This window comes from Bombina bombina, chromosome 8, assembly GCF_027579735.1.
Source record: "Bombina bombina isolate aBomBom1 chromosome 8, aBomBom1.pri, whole genome shotgun sequence".
Lineage (NCBI taxonomy): Eukaryota > Metazoa > Chordata > Amphibia > Anura > Bombinatoridae > Bombina > Bombina bombina.
This window is the reverse complement of record NC_069506.1, coordinates 100,368,219-100,385,676: the sequence shown is the minus strand read 5'-3', so window position 1 is coordinate 100,385,676 and position 17,458 is coordinate 100,368,219. Positions and strand designations below refer to the sequence as shown.

Genomic DNA, 17,458 nt, shown 5'->3' with positions numbered 1-17,458 from the left:
TTGAACAAGTGATTTTAGAATGTATTATTACACAAGCTTTTAATGGTCAATTCTTCTTGTGTCCTACTCTTGACGGTAGCCATTCTTAATCTATACATGAAAATATAAGAATGGTTTCTGTAAAAGCTATTGTAAGTATGGGTAAGGGAAAATAAATTCTTGCTTTCCTAATTAATTAAAAGGATAGAAAAATCAAAATTGAGATGTGCATTTTTGCTATATACTTCCATTTCAAAAAATGCTTCTAGTAAACGTTATTGTTTTTCCAGTAGCATATGCACATATCCTGTGAGGGCCTGTGCACTAATATGCAAACACCACACTACTTCAGAGTCAGCAGTGGCTTCTATGACACATACATATAAAGTTATCACAGACTCAACAAACAACTTTGCCACCTCTCTGAACGGGAATGGCGTTTGAATACTTGTGCACAGGCCCTCACAGCATAATAGTGCTGTAAACAGTAATAACTGTTACTAGAAGCATACTTGCTAATGGAAGTATATGGCAAAAATGCTCCTATTTAGAACTGAAATTTGAACCTTTCTATCCCTTTAATAACGGATTTGTTGAACAAATCATTGAAGATCGGTATCCCAAAACCAAGCAAGGTATAAGTACGACAACGGTACTTGTAGTTATTTCAAGGCAGATGGCTTCATCTGAACGCTAACATCCTGTCTACGTGATTTCATGAATGTAATGTGGCAAATCTCCTACTGCTAAGTTTATAGTTTGGGGATTATTTTCTGGTGTCCATGAAGAACCGACTGCCTTTGAACATTATACCTTTAAAAAGGGATAAGCAACCCAATTTTTTTATTTCATGATTCAAGACAGAGCATGCAATTTTAAACAACTTTCTAATACCATGGAACAAAGTACAATTGATAATAGAAGTAACTTGGAAACGTTTCTAAAATTGTATGCTCTGTCTGAAGCACAAGAGAACATTTTTGGGTTTCATATCCCTTTAATTTTAGCAGAGCAAGTTCCTTTTTTAATTAGCCTAAATGATACACTACAGAGTTCATGTTTGCAAATGCTTTCTTTGCTGAAGTAAACATTGTTTTACATCCTTGAGGGAAAGCATTCTATATGTTCCCTAATGTCTTAAGTAATAAATATATACTTATATAGACATTTAAAATAAATACATGTATATGTAGTTACTCGTAGCCATTGTCAATCAAGTACAAGAAGGAGAAGGTTTTATTGAGAAATAAACTTTTATTTAAAGTGTAATACATGAGGTTAAAGGGACAGTCTACACCAGAGTTTGCATTGTTTAAAAAACATAATTTATGCTTACCAGATAAATTCCTTTCCTTCCTGATAGGGAGAGTCCACGGCTTCATTCCTTACTGTTGAGAAATACAACACCTGGCCACCAGGAGGAGGAAAAGACACCCCAGCCAAAGGCTTAACTATCCCTCCCACTTCCTCATTTTATTATGCTGAGGGAACAAGGAAAAGTAGGAGAAACATTAGGGTATAAATGGTGCCAGAAGAATAAAATAAATAATAGGAGACAGTCCATAGACAAGGAATTTATCTGGTAAGCATAAATTATGTTTTCCTTCCTAAGATAGGGAGAGTCCACGGCTTCATTCCTTACTGTTGGGAAAACTATACCCAAGCTCCAGAGGACACTGAATAAATAAAGGGAGGGAACAAAAAGGAAGATGCGGAACCTTTTCTGAGGGCACCACAGCCTGCAAAAAAGGAAGGAATCACAATCTCCTGATTGATGTTAAGATCTGACAGAACCTTATGAAGAAAACCCAATTTAGTACGTAAAACTGCCTTATCTGCATGAAAAATCAGATAAGGGGGCTCACATTGTAAAGCAGAGATCTAAGAAACTCTGCGCACAGAGGCAATAGCCAATAAAAAGAGAACCTTCCAAGATAACAATTTACTGTCAACGGAATGCAGAGGCTCAAACGGAACCTGTTGCAAAACCCGAAGAACAAGATTTAGGCTCCAAGGAGGAGCCCTAGATCTAAACATATGTCTGATCCTAATCAGAGCCTTAACAAAGGACTGCACGTCTGGAAGCTCGACCAGCCTCCTATGCAATAAAACCAAGAGGGCAGAAATCTGTCCCCTCAGGGAACTAGCAGAAAGGCCCTTCTCCAGCCCATCCTGGAGAAAAGATAAGATCCTGGCAACCTTAACTCTGTGCCAGGAAAAATCATGCTCTTCACACCAGAATAAGTAGGTCCTCTACACCTTGTGGTAGATACACTGAGTAACTGGTTCACAAGCTTGAATAAGATTATCAATGATACTCTCAGAGAAACCTTTTTTTGGCTAAGACTAAGCGTTCAATCTCCACGCAGTCAGCCTCAGAGAATCTAGATTTTTGATGAACAAATGGACTTTGCATCAGCAGGTCTCTGCAACAAGGTAACTTCCACGGAGATGAGGACATCCCCACTAGATCCGCGAACCACGTCCTTCACGGCCACGATGGAGCAATCAGGATTACCGATACCCACTCGTGCTTGATGCGGGCCACCACTCAAGGAAGAAGCGGTAATGGAGGAAAAAGATATGAGTTTGAACCTCCGGGGCACAGCTAGTACATCTATTAGATACGCTTGGCGATCCCTCAACCTCTACCTGGATAGCTTGGTATTGAGACGGGATGCCATGAGATCTCAGATGTCCCCCCCTTGCTGCATATCTCTGCAAACACCTCGGGATGGAGAGACCATTCCCCTGGATGGAAGTATTGCCTGCTGAGAAAATCTGCCTCCCATTTTTCCACATTTTCCATTTTTCCACACCCGGAATGTGGATCGCTGACAGCGAACAGCTGTGGGCCTCCGCCCACTCCAGAATCTGAGATACTTCCCTTCATCGCCAAGGAACTTTTTGTTCTCCCCCGATCGTTGGTGTAAGCCACAGAGATTATATTGTCTGATTGGAATCTGATAAACTGGGACAAACCCAGAAGAGGCCAAGCCTTCAAGGCCTTGAAAATTGCCCATAATTCCAAAATATTGATCGGGAGTGAGGACTCCTAAGTCCACAACTCCTGTGCCTTCCTGGCACCCCAAACAGCTCCCCATCCGGATAGGCTTACGTCCATAGTCACAATCTCCCAGGATGGTCTTAAGAAGCATCTGTCTTGGGACAGATGATCTGGACAGAACCACCAAGAGAGTGATTCTCTCGACCGACTGTCTAATACAATCTGAATAATTGCCGTTCCACTGCCTCAGCATGCCCTGTTGTAAAGGTCTGAGACGGAACCTGGAAAAAGGAATGATGTCCATGCAGGACACCATGAGACCAATCACCTCCATACACTGAGCCACAGAGGGACTCAAGGAGGTCCGGAGGGCAAGACATGCCGAAGTTAGCTTGCAACGTCTCTGGTCTGTTAGAAATATCCTCATGGATATGGAGTATATTATAGTACCCAGGAATTCCATCCTGGCACTTGGTATAAGAACTCGTTTCCAAGTTTATCTTCCATCCATGTGATCGAAGAAGACTGAGAAAGGACTCCAAGAATTCCGCAAGACAAAAGGATGGTACTTGCACCAGAATATCATCCAAGTATGGGGCTACTTCAATACCCTGAGCTCTGGCAATGGCTAGAAGAGCCCCCAGAACCTTTGTAAAGATTATTGGAGCAGTAGCTAGGCCAAACAGAAGGGCAATGAACTGGAAGTGCTGGTCCAGGAATGCAAACCTCAGGAACTGAAAGTGTTCCCTGTGGATTGTAACATGAAGGTAAGTGTCCTTCAGATCTATAGTTGTCAAACTGGCCTTCCTGAATTAAAGGAAGGATGGACCTTATCGTCTCCATCCTAAGGAGGATAGATCCCGAACGCACCCTAGAAAGGCATCCCTCTTTTTTTGGTCTGGTAGATAGATTCGAAAGAAGGAATCTGCCCATTGGCAGATGAGATTTAAAGCCTATCTTGTATCCCTGAGATCCACCTCCAGGACCCATGGATCCTGTATGTCCTTGAACCAGGCGTCTGAAAAAAAAAGAGAGAGAGAGTCTGCCCCTACACGATCTGATCCCGGATCGGGGGTCGCCCCTTCATGCCATTTTGTTTTCGGCAAGCTTCTTATTCTGCTTGGACTTATTCCAGGACTGAACCGGCTTCCATGTATTCTTGGGTTGCTTGGGCTTGGAGGAACATTGTTGTCGTTGGAATTTGTCAGACACGAAAATTAGAACATTATCTTGTGGTAGGAAGGCACCCCTTGGCTCCGGTAAACGTAGAAATAATGGAGTCCAGGCTTGGACCAAATAAAATCTTTCCCTTGAAGGGAAGAGAAAGGAGTATGGACTTAGAAGTCATATCCGCAGACCAAGACTTAAACCCAGAGGACCAGGCGGGCTAGGACCCCTTGCTTTTAGGCGACTAATTTGCATGTTTGCATCACAGATAAAATAATTTAGCATTTTCTCAGAGTCTTAATTCTGTCCTTGAATATCCTCGAGGGGAGGATTATTCAAGGACCTCGACCCAGAAAGTTCACCCGCTGAAGCTACAGAGGTGAACTTCATCATCGGATAATTGGGACATAATAGCTAATCCAATAAATATTTAGATGACTCTGGCTCAGGAGAGCTATGTATAACCTTTCTCTTGAGTTTGTTAGAGTGAAGTAATGCACCGAGGGCCAAAGACACCGCCGTTTGTAACCACGTGGCAAAGTCCACAGGAAGAAGGCCCCCTCCGGATGGAGGATTAGATGTGCTATGGGGAAACTGCATGTGGAGTGGATAATGTAGCAAGGGTAGTAATCTCACTTTCTCACTGGGACGCAGGAAGTCTCTGAGAGGTAGATGGCTCAGAGGGACTAAGAGCCTTTAGCATGGACTGCAAGACAGTACTTTTGCCCTGTTATTACAAGTTACAGCAAGTAATAGGAGCTGTGCAAAACTTTCAGAATTAATGTAAACCTGTTTGTTCCAGCCAAAATCACACAGTCCCAGGAAAAAAATTACACAAAGCAGCATGTAAATAATAACACTGATTAATTAACCCCAACTGTTCAATAAACCCCCTTCAGAGAATATTAACCCTGGATCCTATCAAGGTATAAAGGAGCCACACTGTGACTCTGTTATAGCGTTTTTATGTGTAAAAATTGGAACGATCTTACCTCCAGGATCCATGCTGTGGAACAGAACACAGCCTCTCAAGCGTGACAGTCTTATAGCAGCGCTTCTGACATGGACTTGAGTGAGAGAAAACAGAATTTATGCTTACCTGATAAATTACTTTCTCTTACGGTGTATCCAGTTCACGGATTCATCCTTACTTGTGGGATATTCTCATTCCCTACAGGAACTGCAAAGAGAGCACACAGCAGACCTGTCCATATAGCTCCCCCTCAGGCTCCGCCCCCCCAGTCATTCGACCGACGGTTAGGAGAAACCATAGGGTGCAGTGGTGACTGTAGTTTGACAAAATAAATTTCAACCTGACTTAATTGCCAGGGCGGGCCGTGGACTGGATACACCGTAAGAGAAAGTAATTTATCAGGTAAGCATAAATTCTGTTTTCTCTTACATGGTGTATCCAGTCCACGGATTCATTCTTACTTGTGGGATACCAATACCAAAGCTTTAGGACACAGATGAAGGGAGGGAACAAGTCAGGTAACCTAAACGGAAGGCACCACTGCTTGCAAAACCTTTCTCCCAAAAATAGCCTCTGAAGAAGCAAAAGTATCGAATTTGTAAAATTTGGCAAAAGTATGCAGTGAAGACCAAGTCGCTGCTTTACAAATCTGTTCAACAGGAGCCTCATTCTTGAAAGCCCATGTGAAAGCCACAGCTCTGGTGAAATGAGCTGTAATTCGTTCAGGAGGCTGCTGTCCAGCAGTCTCATAAGTCAATCGGATAATGCTTTTCAGCCAAAGGAAAGAGAGGTAGCAGTAGCTTTTTGACCTCTCCTCTTACCAGAATAGACCAAACAACAAGGATGATGTTTGTCTGAAATCTTTAGTTGCTTTTAAATAGAATTTTAAAGCACGAACCACATCAAGATTGTGTAAACAGCCGTTCCTTCTTAGAAACTGGATTAGGACACAGAGAAGGAACAATGATTTTCCTGGTTAATATTCTTATTAGAAACCCATCTTCTCGGAAGGAAACCAGGGTTGGTACGCAAAACAACCTTATCTGCATGGGGAACACAGATAGGGTGAATTACACTGCAAAGCAGACAATTCTGAACTCTTCGAGCAGAAGAAATAGCTACCAAAAACCAAAAATTTCAAGATAATAACTTAATATCTATGGATGTAAAAGGTTCAAGCGGAAACCCCCTTGAAGAACTGAAAGAACTAAATCTAGACTCCATGGAGGAGCCAACAGGATTATAGACAGGCTTGATTCTAACCTAAAGCCTGTGCAAAACCGCTTGAATGTCTGGTACTTCTGACAGACGCTTGTGTAACAGGATAGACAGAGCAGATATCTGTCCCTTTAAGGAACTAGCTGACAATCCTTTCTCCAATCCTTCTTGGAGAAAAGACAAAATCCTAGGAATCCTAATCTTACTCCGCGAGTAACCCTTGGATTCACACCAACAAAGATATTTCCGCCATATCTTATGGTAAATTTTCCTGGTGACAGGCTTTCTAGCCTGGATCAAAGTATCTATAACTGATTCAGAGAACCCACGCTTAGATAGAATTAAGCGTTCAATCTCCAAGCAGTCAGTTGCAGAGAAACTAGATTTGGATGCTTGAATGGACCTTGTATTAGAAGATCCTGCCTCGATGGCAGAGTCCATGGTGGAACAGATGACATGTCCACTAGGTCTGCATACCAAGTCCTGCGTGGCCAGGCAGGCGCTATCAAAATTACCAAAGCCTTCTCCTGTTTGATTCTGGTTACCAGACGAGGGAGAAGGGGAAACGGTGGAAAGACATAAGCCAGATTGAAGGACCAAGGCGCTACTAGAGCTGCTATGCAATGCGCGCTTGTGTCGCCTGACCTCGGATCGTATAGAGGAAGTTTGGTGTTCTGAATGGTCGCCATCAGATCCAACGGTGGAATGGACCCCATAGGCTGGGTGCCAGTCTGAACAAAGAACCTCCGGATGTGAGTTCCCACTCCCGCCGGGTAAAAAGTCGGACGACACTCAGAAAATTCCGACTCCCAGTTTGTCTACTCCTGGATGTGAAATGCAGATAGATTGCCAGGAGTGATCCTGCCGACCCATTTGTTGATCTTGGATATACTTCCGTTCATCGCTAGGAACTCGTTGTTCTCCCTGATGATTGATGTACGTCTACAGTCGTGATAGTGTCCCACTGAAATCTGATGAACTTGGCCGCCGCTAGTTGATGGCCATGCCTGGAGCTTGTTGAATATCGCTCTCAGTTCCAAAAGTGTTAATTCGGGAGAAGAGACTCTTCCCGAGACCGATAGGCCCTGACTTTCAGGGAGTCCAAGACGCACCCGCAGCCTAACAGACTGGCATCGGTCGTGACAATGATCCACTCTGGTCTGCGGAAGCACATTCCCTGAGACAACCACCAGAGAAGAGAATCTCTGGTTTTCTGGTCCATTTGTATTTGAGGAGACAAATCTGCATAATCCCCCAATCCACTGTTTAAGCATGCACAGTTGCAGTGGTCTGAGATGAATTCGGGCAAAGGGGACAACGTCCATTGCCGCAACCATTAACCCGATTACCTCTCATGCACTGAGCTACAGAAGGCCAAGGAATGGAATGAAGAACTCGGCAAATAGTTAAAAGTTTTAACTTCCTGACCTCCGTCAGAAATATTTTTTCATTTCTACCGAGTCTATTAGCGTTCCCAGGAAGGGGACCCTTGTGAGCAGAGACAGAGAACTTTTTTCGACGTTCACCTTCCTCCCGTGAGACCTTAGAAAGGCCAGAAACGATTTCTGTATGAGCCTTGGCTCCTTGAAAAGACGACGCCTGAATTAATATGTCATCCTGTTAAGGTGCTACTGCAATGCCCCGCGGTCTTAGTACCGCTAGAAGGGACCCTAGCACCTTTGTGAAAATTCTTGGAGCAGTGGCCAACCCGAAATGAAGGGCCACGAACTGGTAATGCTTGTCCAGAAAGGCGAACCTTAGGAACTGACGGTGATCTTTGTGGATAGGAATATGAAGGTACGCATCCTTTAAATCCACGGTAGTCATATATTGACCTTCCTGGATCATCTGTAAGATTTGTCCGAACGGTTTCCATCTTGAATGATGGAACTCTGAGGAATTTGTTTTAGAATTTTTAAATCCAGGATTGGCCTGAAAGTTCCTTCCTTTTTGGGAACTACAAACAGGTTTGAGTAAAAACCAGTCCTTGATCTGCAATTGGAACTGGGTGTATCACTCCCATCTTTAGAAGATCTTCAACACAGCGTAAGAACGCCTGTTTCCCCTTGTCTGGTCTGAAGACAAACGAGAAATGTGGAACCTTCCCCTTGGAGGAGAGTCCTTGAATTCTAGAAGATACCCCTGAGCAACGATTTCTAATGCCCAGGGATCTGGAACATCTCTTGCCCAAGCCTGAGCAAAGAGAGAAATTCTGCCCCCTACTAGATCCGGTCCCGGATCGGGGGCTACACTTTCATGCTGTCTTGGTAGTAGCAGCAGGCTTCTTGGCCTGTTTACCCTTGTTCCAGCCCTGCAAAGGCTTCCATGTTGCTTTGGGCTGGGAAGCGTTACCCTCTTGCTTTGCGGTTGCAGAGGTTGAAGCAGGTCCGCTCCTGAGGTTGCGAAAGGAGCAAAAAACATAATTTATGTAAGAACTTACCTGATAAATTCATTTCTTTCATATTAACAAGAGCCCATGAGCTAGTGACGTATGGGATATACATTCCTACCAGGAGGGGCAAAGTTTCCCAAACCTTAAAATGCCTATAAATACACCCCTCACCACACCCACAAATCAGTTTAACGAATAGCCAAGAAGTGGGGTGATAAGAAAAAAAGTGCGAAGCATATAAAATAAGGAATTGGAATAATTGTGCTTTATACAAAAAAATCATAACCACCACAAAAAAGGGTGGGCCTCATGGACTCTTGTTAATATGAAAGAAATGAATTTATCAGGTAAGTTCTTACATAAATTATGTTTTCTTTCATGTAATTAACAAGAGTCCATGAGCTAGTGACGTATGGGATAATGAATACCCAAGATGTGGACTCTTTCCACACAAGAGTCACTAGAGAGGGAGGATAAAATAAGACAGCCAATTCCTGCTGAAAATAATCCACACCCAAAATAAAGTTTAAAGAAAAACATAAGCAGAAGATTCAAACCGAAACCACTGCCTGAAGTACCTTTCTACCAAAACTGCTTTCAGAAGAAGAGAATACATCAAAATGGTAGAATTTAGTAAAAGTATGCAAAGAGGACCAAGTCGCTGCTTTGCAAATCTGATCAACTGAAGCTTCATTCCTAAACGCCCAGGAAGTAGAACTGACCTAGTAGAATGAGCCTGTAATCCCTCTGAGGCGGAGTCTTACCCGATTTAACATAGGCAAAGATGAATTAAAGATTTCAACCAGGATGCCAAAGAAATGGCAGAAGCTTTCTGGCCCTTTTCTAGAACCAGAAAAGATGACAAATAGACTAGAAGTCTTTCGGAAAGATTTAGTAGCTTCAAACATAATATTTCAAAGCTCTAACAACATCCAAAGAATGTAACGATTTCTCCTTAGAATTCTTAGGATTAGGACATAATGAAGGAACCACGATTTCTCTACTAATGTTGTTGGAATTCACAACCTTAGGTAAAAATTCAAAAGAAGTTCGCAACACCGCCTTATCCTGATGAAAAATCAGAAAAGGAGACTCACAAGAAAGAGCAGATAATTCAGAAACTCTTCTGGCAGAAGAGATGGCCAAAAGGAACAAAACTTTCCAAGAAAGCAATTTAATGTCCAATGAATGCATAGGTTCAAACGGAGGAGCTTGAAGAGCTCCCAGAACCAAATTCAAACTCCATGAGGAGGAAATTGACTTAATGACAGGTTTTATACGAACCAAAGCTTGTACAAAACAATGAATATCAGGAAGAATAGCAATTTTTCTGTGAAAAAGAACAGAAAGAGCAGAGATTTGTCCTTTCAAGGAACTTGCGGACAAACCCTTATCTAAACCATCCTGAAGAAATTGTAATATTCTCGGAATTCTAAAAGAATACCAAGAAAAATGATGAGTAAGACACCAAGAAATATAAGTCTTCCAGACTCTATAATATATCTCTCTAGATACAGATTTACGAGCCTGTAACATAGTATTAATCACAGAGTCAGAGAAACCTCTTTGACTAAGAATCAAGCGTTCAATCTCCATACCTTTAAATTTAAGGATTTTAGATCCGGATGGAAAAAAGGACCTTGTGACAGAAGGTCTGGTCTTAACGGAAGAGTCCATGGTTGGCAAGATGCCATCCGGACAAGATCCGCCATACCAAAACCTGTGAGGCATGCCGGAGCTATTAGCAGAACAAACGAGCATTCCCTTAGAATCTTGGAGATTACTCTTGGAAAGAACGAACTAGAGGCGGAAAGATATAGGCAGGATGATACTTCCAAGGAAGTGATAATGCATCCACTGCCTCCGCCTGAGGATCCCGGGATCTGGACAGATACTGGGAAGTTTCTTGTTTAGATGAGAGGCCATCAGATCTATCTCTGGAAGCCCCACATTTGAACAATCTGAAGAAATACCTCTGGGTGAAGAGACCATTCGCCCGGATGCAACGTTTGGCGACTGAGATAATCGCTTCCCAATTGTCTACACCTGGGATATGAACCGCAGAGATTAGACAGGAGCTGGATTCCGCCCAAACCAAATTCGAGATACTTCTTTCATAGCCAGAGGACTGTGAGTCCCTCCTTGATGATTGATGTATGCCACAGTTGTGACATTGTCTGTCTGAAAACAAATGAACGATTCTCTCTTCAGAAGAGGCCAAAACTGAAGAGCTCTGAAAATTGCACGGAGTTCCAAAATATTGATCGGTAATCTCACCTCCTGAGATTCCCAAACTCCCTGTGCCGTCAGAGATCCCCACACAGCTCCCCAACTGTGAGACTTGCATCTGTTGAAATTACAGTCCAGGTCGGAAGAACAAAAGAAGCCCCCTGAAATTAAACGATGGTGATCTGTCCACCACGTTAGAGAGTGTCGAACAATCGGTTTTTAAAGATATTAATTGATATATCTTCGTGTAATCCCTGCACCATTGGTTCAGCATACAGAGCTGAAGAGGTCGCATGTGAAAACGAGCAAAGGGGATCGCGTCCGATGCAGCAGTCATAAGACCTAGAATTTCCATGCATAAGGCTACCGAAGGGAATGATTGAGACTGAAGGTTTCGACAAGCTGTAATCAATTTTAGACGTACTCTTGTCTGTTAAAGACAGAGTCATGGACACTGAATCTATCTGGAAACCCAGAAAGGTTACCCTTGTTTGAGGAATCAAAGAACTTTTTGGTAAATTGATCCTCCAACCATGATCTTGAAGAAACAACCAAGTCGATTCGTATGAGACTCTGCTAAATGTAAAGGACTGAGCAAGTACCAAGATATCGTCCAAATAAGGAAATACCACAATACCCTGTTCTCTGATTACAGACAGAAGGGCACCGAGAATCTTTGTGAAAAATTCTTGGAGCTTGTAGCAAGGCCAAACGGTAGAGCCCACAAATTGGTAATGCTTGTCTAGAAAAGAGAATCTCAGGAACTGAAAATGATCTGGATGAATCGGAATATGCAGATATGCATCCTGTAAATCTATTGTGGACATATAATTCCCTTGCTGAACAAAAGGCAATATAGTCCTTACAGTTACCATCTTGAACGTTGGTATCCTTACATAACGATTCAATAATTTTAGATCCAGAACTGGTCTGAAGGAATTCTCCTTCTTTGGTACAATGAAGAGATTTGAATAAAACCCACTCCCCTGTTCCGGAACTGGGAACTGGCATAATTACTCCAGCCAACTCTAGATCTGAAACACAATTCAGAAATGCTTGAGCTTTCACTGGATTTACTGGGACACGGGAAAGAAAAAATCTCTTTGCAGGAGGGTCTCATCTTGAAACCAATTCTGTACCCTTCTGAAACAATGTTCTGAATCCAAAGATTGTGAACAGAATTGATCCAAATTTCTTTGAAAAAAACGTAACCTGCCCCCTACCAGCTGAACTGGAATGAGGGCCGTACCTTCATGTGAACTTAGAAGCAGGCTTTGCCTTTCTAGCAGGCTTGGATTTATTCCAGACTGGAGATGGTTTCCAAACTGAAACTGCTCCTGAGGACGAAGGATCAGGCTTTTGTTCTTTGTTGAAACGAAAGGAACGAAAACGATTGTTAGCCCTGTTTTTTACCTTTAGATCTTTTATCCTGTGGTAAAAAAGTTCCTTTCCCACCAGTAACAGTTGAAATAATAGAATCCAACTGAGAACCAAATAATTTGTTTCCCTGGAAAGAAATGGGAAAGTAGAGTTGATTTAAAAGCCCATATCAGCATTCCAAGTCTTAAGCCATAAAGCTCTTCTGGCTAAGATAGCCAGAGACATAAACCTAACATCAACTCTAATAATATCAAAAATGGCATCACAGATAAAATTATTAGCATGCTAGAGAAGAATAATAATATCATGAGAATCACGATTTGTTACTTGTTGCGCTAGAGTTTCCAACAAAAAGTTGAAGCTGCTACGTTTTGGAGCCCTAACTTCCGTGTGAAAACTAAAACATTACTTAATCCTATCACCAAAAGAGACCTTCATGCAGTGGAATAGGGCTTCTTACCATCACCCTTGTCTATCCTCTAATCCTGGTCCTCTAACCTTCTCTCAGAAATAACCCTGACTTCTCCATAGATCTCCTACAAACATCATCACCTAACATCTCATATGAGGATGATATTCTATTATATAACGTGACTACCGACGAATCCATAAACACTCAAACACAGCTGATAGATAAGGGTTACGAATGGGCACGCAACTGGTTTTCCTATAGAAGACTCCATAATTATATAACCACACATAAACATAAAAATAACATGACTCGCCCTCCAACTAATATTGAGAAACTCTATCTCCTAACCTCACCAATTAAACACTCTCTGTCTGCTATATATAAAATTCTAACCCAACCCACCCCAGGTAATCTTCCTTACTCTATAGAAATGTGGGAAAGGGAGCTGGGCATAATTATTCTACCTCAAATAGCCACTAACATATTTATTAATACCAAAAAGTCCTCCACCTCAGCATCTATCTTAGAAACCAATTATAAAATATTACACTGTTGGTATCTAACCCCACGGAAATTACCACCGGCTATATCACAATGCCAGTAATAAATGCTGGAGATGTGGCCACGTGGGGAGTGGCATGGGCCACATGTGGTGGTGGTGCTCCCAGCTAAACCACTTCTGGTACAAGATAATGGATGAAGTCGGCAATATATTACATACGACCCTACCTGCTGAGCCCACCTTATTTGGCTACTAAATAAGTCTGTCAAGCTCCCTTTTAAATCTCTTCTCCCTTTGTTTCGAATACTCACTAACAGTGTGAAAATCCTGATTGCCAGTCACTGGAAAGCAAAAGATGTTCCCACTTTGGGAATGTGGAGGGCTAAAGTGACCGAGCTATTAGAGCTTGAAGAGTATTCCCTTTACAAGAAAGGTGGTACAGACAACTTCATCTCTATACAAGCAATATGGGATGAATACGTTAGAACACTGAGACCCGAATAAGTTATTAGAGTTCCATTTCGGAAAAGCAGAATACCGCTTATCAAACATGACCCCGAGGCTGGACAGACTCCCCTTCCCCTCTTTCCCTTCACCTAAATTAACGGCCATACCAAGTTTTTTTTTCCCCCCTTCTTGTTTTCCTCCCTTCATACTACAAAATGTTTGGATCTATGCCTTCCTTTAACATATTTAGTACCGTAATGTATACTATGCTGTACATGTATGATGTTGGATGTGTATCGATTCACTTCAATAAAAGAATTTGACTAAAAAAAGTTGAAGCTGCAGCAACATCAGCCAATGATATAGCAGGTCTAAGAAGATTACCTGAACACAGATAAGCTTTTCTTAGAAAAGATTCAATTTTTCTATCTAAAGGATCCTTAAACGATGGGTTACCATCTGACGTAGGAATGGTAGTACGTTTAGCAAGGGTAGAAATAGCCCCATCAACTTTAGGGATTTTGTCCCAAAATTCTAACCTGTCAGGCGGAACAGGATATAATTGCTTAAAACGTTTAGAAGGAGTAAATGAATTACCTAATTTATCCCATTCTTTGGAAATTACTGCAGAAATAGCATTAGGAACAGGAAAAACTTCTGGAATAACCGCAGGAGCTTTAAAAACCTTATCCAAACGTATAGAATTAGTATCAAGAGGACTAGAATCCTCTATTTCTAAAGCAATTAGTACTTCTTTAAGTAAAGAGCGAATAAATTCCATCTTAAATAAATATGAAGATTTATCAGCATCAATCTCTGAGATAGAATCCTCTGAACCAGAAGAGTCCAAAGAATCAGAATGATGGTGTTCATTTAAAAATTCATCTGTAGAGAGAGAAGATTTAAAAGACTTTTTACGTTTACTAGAAGGAGAAATAACAGACAAAGCCTTCTTTATGGATTCAGAAACAAAATCTCTTATGTTATCAGGAACATTCTGCACCTTAGATGTTGAGGGAACTGCAACAGGCAATGGTACATTACTAAAGGAAATATTATCTGCTTTAACAAGTTTGTCATGACAATTATTACAAACAACAGCTGGAGGAATAGCTACCAAAAGTTTACAGCAGATACACTTAGCTTTGGTAGATCCAGCAGGCAGTGATTTTCCTGTAGTATCTTCTGGCTCAGATGCAACGTGAGACATCTTGCAATATGTAAGAGAAAAAACAACATATAAAGCAAAATAGATCAAATTCTTATAAGACAGTTTCAGGAATGGGAAAGAATGCCAAATATCAAGCTTCTAGCAACCAGAAGCAAATGAAAAATGAGACTGAAATAATGTGGAGACAAAAGCGACGCCCATATTTTTTAGCGCCAAATAAGACGCCCACATTATTTGGCGCCTAAATGCTTTTGGCGCCAAAAAATGACGCCACATCCGGAACGCCGACATTTTTGGCGCAAAATAACGTCAAAAAATGACGCAACTTCCGGCGACACGTATGACGCCGGAAACGGAAAAGAATTTTTGCGCCAAAAAAGTCCGCGCCAAGAATGACGCAATAAAATGAAGCATTTTCAGCCCCCGCGAGCCTAACAGCCCACAGGGAAAAAAGTCAAATTTTTGAGGTAAGAAAAATATGATAATTCAATGCATAATCCCAAATATGAAACTGACTGTCTGAAAATAAGGAAAGTTGAACATTCTGAGTCAAGGCAAATAAATGTTTGAATACATATATTTAGAACTTTATAAATAAAGTGCCCAACCATAGCTTAGAGTGTCACAGAAAATAAGACTTACTTACCCCAGGACACTCATCTACATGTTTGTAGAAAGCCAAACCAGTACTGAAACGAGAATCAGTAGAGGTAATGGTAAATATAAGAGTATATCGTCGATCTGAAAAGGGAGGTAAGAGATGAATCTCTACGACCGATAACAGAGAACCTTATGAAATAGACCCCGTAGAAGGAGATCACTGCATTCAATAGGCAATACTCTCTTCACATCCCTCTGACATTCACTGCACGCTGAGAGGAAAAACCGGGCTCCAACTTGCTGCGGAGCGCATATCAACGTAGAATCTAGCACAAACTTACTTCACCACCTCCCTTGGAGGCAAAGTTTGTAAAACTGATTTGTGGGTGTGGTGAGGGGTGTATTTATAGGCATTTTAAGGTTTGGGAAACTTTGCCCCTCCTGGTAGGAATGTATATCCCATACGTCACTAGCTCATGGACTCTTGTTAATTACATGAAAGAAATTAGCCTTGTTTTTAGCCTTAAAAGGTCTATCTTGTGGGAGGGCATGGCCCTTTCCCCCAGTGATATCTGAAATAATTTCTTTCAACTCTGACCGAATAGGGTCTTTCCCTTGAAAGGAATATTAAGTAATTTTGTTTTGGACGACACGTCAGCCAACTATGATTTGAGCCAAAGCGCTCTTCGCGCCACAATGGCAAAACCAGAATTTTTCGCCGCTAACTTAGCCAATTGTAAAGCGGCATCTGTGATGAAAGAATTAGCCAGCTTTAGAGCATGAATTCTATCCATGACTTCGTCATATGAAGTCTCCCTCTGGAGCGACTCCTCTGGCACCTCAAACCAAAAAGCCGCTGCAGTAGTTACAGAAATAATGCAGGCAATTGGTTGAAGAAGGAAACCTTGTTGAACAAATATTTTCTTTAGTAAACCTTCTAATTTTTTATCCATAAGACCTTTGAAAACACAACTGTCTTCTATTGGTATAGTTGTGCGCTTAGCTAGTGTTGAAACTGTTCCCTCTACCTTAGGGACCGCCTGCCACGCGTCCCGCCTGGGGTCAGTTATGGGGAACATTTTCTTAAAGATGGAGGGGGGACAAAAGGTACGCCTGGTCTCTCCCACTCCCTAGTCACATATATCCGCCACCCTCTTCGGGATCGGAAACGCATCAGTGTATACAGGGACTTCTAGAAACTTGTCCATTTTACACAATTTTTCTGGGACCACCATGGGGTCACAATCATCTAGCATAGCTAAAACCTCCTTAAGCAGTATGCGGAGGTGTTCCAGCTTAAACTTAAACGCTAAGGAATCTGATTCTGCCCGCTGAGAAATTTTACCTGCGTCAGAAATTTCTCCCTCAGACAGTACATCCCTCACCGCCACGTCAGAGGGTTGTGAGAGTACAACAGATAAATCATCCAACACTTCTGATTGCTCATCCTCTGTTCTTAAAACTGAGCTATCACGTTTTTTAGGAAAAAAACTGGCAGTTTGGATAGAAATGCCGCAAGGGAATTATCCATGACTGCTGCTAATTGTTGTAATGTAATAGGGGCCAATGCGCTAGAGGTATTAGGCATCGCTTGCGCGGGCGTAACTGGTGTCGACACATGGGGAGAGGAAGGAGGACTATCCTTGTTACCTTCCGTTAAAGAATCATCTTGGGCTACATTTTTAAGTGTCACTGCATGGTCTTTAAAATGTTTAGATACCTTAGCACACTTTAAACACAAATGTAAAAAGGGGGTACCGGCATGGCTATTAAACTCATAGAACAAGGTCCATCTGTAGGCTCAGACATGTTAAACAGACTTAGACAGCACTCAAATACAGTAAAATACAATTTTTGAAAAAACGGTACTGTGCCTTTAAATAATAAAAAGCGCACACTTTTTTACTAAACCTCCAAAAATCATCCAATCTTTATGAAATTTTCACCATATGATCCTAATGCTTTGAAATGATTACACAGT

The 17,458-nt window shown here is 41.8% G+C and overlaps 1 protein-coding gene across 1 annotated transcript in view; it reads right to left on the bottom strand.

Moving 5' to 3' along the window:
* Positions 1–17,458, bottom strand: part of TBRG1 (transforming growth factor beta regulator 1) — a 62,893-nt gene that overhangs the window by 5,468 nt on the left and 39,967 nt on the right. The window lies entirely within an intron of this gene.